The sequence below is a fragment of the Nannospalax galili genome, unplaced genomic scaffold (genome assembly GCF_000622305.1).
Source record: "Nannospalax galili isolate Female #2095 unplaced genomic scaffold, S.galili_v1.0 scaffold271, whole genome shotgun sequence".
NCBI lineage: Eukaryota > Metazoa > Chordata > Mammalia > Rodentia > Spalacidae > Nannospalax > Nannospalax galili.
Window position 1 is genome coordinate 6,743,962 of NW_008331789.1, and position 4,542 is coordinate 6,748,503.

The following is a 4,542-nucleotide window of genomic DNA, read 5'->3' on the forward strand; positions in this document are numbered from 1 at the left end:
CTCAAATAAACTCTTCCTTTTAAAAATTGCTTTGGTCAGTGTTTCTATCACAGTAACAGAAAAGTGACTAATGCAGTAATTGTTACCAGGAGTGGGGTAGAAAGAAATACAGTTTGGATTGAAAAAAGAGCACTAGGAAGATAGATGTAGGAACCCTGGCATGTGAGGGAGAGGATCCCACTGATAAGGAGATTAAAGTGATTAAGAAGATTAAAGTGATTAAGGAGGGGCCTAGAGAGTCAAACAATGGAGAGAGTGCCTCCAGGGCAAGACCACACCCAGTTAAGCCTCCAACTTGTGAAAGGAAAATGCTGCAGGGACCACTGAAGAGAAAAGCTTCTAAAATGGGTAAAGGAAGCTGGAGTCCACCCCAAACTTGCAGTCAAACCTGGCATTGTCATTCACCTGGTGCTGGCTGCGCATGAAAGATACAAGAGTGAAGGGGTCATCAGTTCTTCCTCTGCCTTTTCAGAGAGCTGCTGAGGCTAGGTAGCATGCAGCAGGGGTGCCGCTGCCTAGAGAAGGCCCTGATAGGCCACTGCGTCAAGCTGTGAAGGTGAAGGCTGGTTGGCAATGGAGACCCCAAGAAGTTAATGATGCCAGAGCCATGAGGCATCTGCTAAGACCTGCATACAGGGAGTGGTACCAGAACAAGAGCGAGATGTGTGTTGTACACAGCAAAGCTAGAGAAGCTGAGCCATCTAAGCCTTTTGGAAGTCCCAGAAGTTGGACATGGAGCTACTGGATTTGGTGTTTGCCTAGCTGGTTTTCGGTCCTGTTTTGTCCATGCCTCCATTCCTCCCTTTTGGAATGGTAATGTGTAGTTGGTTCCACTGTATGTTGGGAGTATGTAATTTGTCTTTTGGTTTTATAGAGGCTTACAGTTAAGATATTTACCTGAGTCCACTTTGGACTGTGGACTTTCGAATAGTATTGAGACCGATAATGATTATGGGGACTTTTAAAGTTGGACTAAATGCATTTCACATCATGATATGGTCATGAGCCCATGGGAAGGAATGTGGTGGTTTTCCTTTTTCTTGGTTATTCTTTTGTGTTTTCACCTCCAGATGAGTTTATCAGTTAAAGTTTTATTTTGCCAAAAAAAAAAAAAAAAAAAAAAAACAAAAAACAAAACAAAACTCAGTATTGACGGAAAGTTAGCTCAATATACTTGTGTCGGACGTGACATTCTGTAATGCTGAAGAAAATAGTATGTGAATACTGATGTACTGGTAGAGACCACCAGGTATTGTAAAGAGATTTTCCAAGAATAAACTGCCAAATGCAGATGCTCAGAAGGTATATGCAAAACCAGTTGTGACTGTTGAATATCTTACCCATCTTAAACTACAAAATGTACATAGACTTTTTTTTTTTAAGAGTGGTACTGTGGACTGAGATTCTTTGGAGGCATGGTGGGGTGTGTGAAGGAGCATTACTCATGATAGTCCCAAACTGGAAATAACCTATACATCCCTAAGTTGTAGAGTGGATAAATTGTGGTACATTCATATAATGGAGTAGGAGACAAAAATGGAAAATTACAAATTATGGCTGCATACAACATGGATGGCTCTCATGGATATACTGTGGAATGAAAGGAGCAGTTATCAGAGTATGTACTGTGTGCAACGTATTCCTATGATGTTCAAAGGCAAGTAAAGCCAATTAATAGTGTTAAGAGTTAGGACAGTATTTACCTTTGAGGAACTAATGATGAGTGATAGCATTGTGGAACTTCTTGAAATTCTGAATTATTCTATGTATCTCCAGTTACAAATGACCAAGGGAAAAGGGATTTTAGGAAGACAGGCTTAGCTTGCTCTCTGTCTTCCAGGACTTTAATGCACCAATAGATTCTGTGGATCATTTCTGTATTTTTCTTTTTTCCTTTTTTCAGAAAGGATCTCATATGGCTCAAATTGGCTTTAACTCACTAGGTGGCTGAGGATAACTGTGAACTTCTGACCCTCTTGCCAACACTTCATCAGGTAATGCTAGGATTCACAAGCGCATGCCACCATGCTTGGTTTGTGTGATGCCAGAGATCAAACCCAAGGCTTCATTTAGGTACTCTACTAAGTGAGCTACATTCCCAGATCTTTTATTTTTCTTATGTTTACAGTAGAAATACAGAAATATACCAGCAGGGATCATGGCCATTATTTTTCCTTGTATAACAATATTTTATTATTTTTCCCAAATCCAGTCATGAAGCCACAGGAGGTTCATCATTAACTATGACGTATGTTACAAAGAGGAAAGAAATCTTTGGGAAATCTTTTTTGTTTTGTTTCATTTTTTTTTGAGTCTGGGACCTCCTGTAGACCCAGCTGACCTGGAACTATGTAGATCACAGTGACCTGGATCTTGATCTCATAGAGATCTCCTGCCTCTACCTCCCAAGTGCTGGGATTAAAGGTGGGTGCCACCATACTGGGCCAGGAAGGGAACTTTTTGGCAACTGTGTAAGTTACAGAATGCCTGAGAGAAATATCTTATAGAAGGAAAGATTCTGCTGTTTTAGAGTGAGTCAGACCACCATTACAGGGAAGGCACAGTGCAGGAGAATGTGGAGGAGGTGCCCTAAACCATGGAGGACCAGGAAGCAGAGAGACAGGCTAGAACCAAGGCTGGGTATACTTTTTATTTTTATGTGTTTGTCTGTATGTGCACTATTGTTGTGCAGTGCCTACAGAGGCCAGAAGAGGGCACCCGATCCCTTGAGATTGGAGTTAAGGATGGCTGTTGTTGCCATGTGGGTGTTGGAATGCAACCTGAGTCTTCTGCAAGAGCAGCCAGTGTTCTTAACCCAAGTCATCTCTCCAGCCAGCTGCATATAGTCTTCAAAGGCCTGTCCCTAGAAATCTACTTCTGCCAGCCTGGTCCCATCTCCTAAAAGCTCCACAGCCTACAAAATAGTGCTGCTAGTTTGAGAACAAGCATTGAAAACACCAGCGTGTGGGAGATATTTTAGATTCAAACCATAATAGCAACTATTAGATTGTTAGGAGTATTACAGAGTGTACTTTCTGAAATTCTTTCGTTGCCTTCTTCAGGGCTGAGTAACAATGTCTGGACGTTCTTGCTGCACCCATTCATTGTTTTGCTATTTTTAATCTGTCTGAAATTTTTCTTGTCCATTGATTATCAGTTGTTCTGTGAATTTTTTTTTTTTCTTTAGCTTCCTGTACCTGCTATAGCAAATGGCAATAAATTTGGTAGTTGAAACTAACACATTCATTTGCTTGCAGTTCTGGGGACAGAGGTCCTAAATCAGTATTCCTGGAACAAAATCAAGGTGTGGGCAAGGCTGTGTTCCCTCTACAGCTCCAGAAGAGAACTTGTGTTTTGTCCTTGCCAGGTTCTCCTGGCCGCCAGCATTCCTTGGTTTGTGGCTCAATCACTGCCATCTCTGTTTTCATAGGTATAGGGCTTTTTCTGTTTGAGGCAACTCAACTTCCACTATTTCCTTATAAGGATATATATGATGGAGCTAAAGGTTCTCCAGATAAACCAGCATAGTCTTGTCTCAAGATCTGTCTCTTAATCACACTTGAAAGTTGCTACTTCCAAGGTTAACATTTACGAAAAGCTGGGCCCTGACATCTTTGTGTGACCATTTTGTAGCTTACTACACTCCTTCAGACTGTAAGTTCCATGGAGCAGAGAGCTCATGGGTCTGTGTCCTCAGGGCCTAGAAGAGTTGAGAAGATAGCATTCACCAAATACTTGTCAAATTAAGCATTACTGAATCACTTTGAACATCCTCCTTTAGAATGCAGAGTTGGTCTATCATTTGAGATACCCATATCAATGGCATCCAAATACCACTGGCTGGGTTCACAGTGAGAAACTAATAACTAGGTCTTATCCATCATAGGGGGCTCATGAAGGAATAAACTCCTTGAAAGTGAGGATATTAAAAGTCACTATGAATATCTCTTAGGATACCCCAAATGATATCAAAGGCAGCATTCCAATTACAAAGAACCCTGATTTCCTGACATGCCTAGGCCCCTTCTCCAAACGTTTTGCTTATTAGTTTTAAGGGTTTTAGCTTGTGATCCAGCCACGGGAATTGTACCCAGAACCCACAATAACATTTTTCTATTTTGTGGCTCTGCTGTATTTCTCTTTAGAATGCCACATCTCACACTGGCATCTCTCAAGGCTAATAATTCCTCCACATTACAAAAAAAAAAAAAAACAAACCGCTTTCTTTTCAAACTCTCATTTAAACTCCTCATAGCCTGTCACAGATCTTTACAGTATTGTCACTAAGCTAATACAACTTCATTTTATGAGCTAACACATGACAGGCTTCCTCCAGCAATCCAATGTAACCTCCTTTGGACTTCCTGAGAACCCCAGGGGTCCCAGGACCACACTTGGAGGCTGCGGCCTTAGGGAGAAGAGCTTGCCAGGAGGTTGGCCTGATGGCTGTAGAGGGGAATGCGGGAGTCAGAGGGCACAGCAGGACACAGCACCAGGCCCCCAACTTCCTCCACGGAGACAACTGCGGCTCCCCCAGCCTCC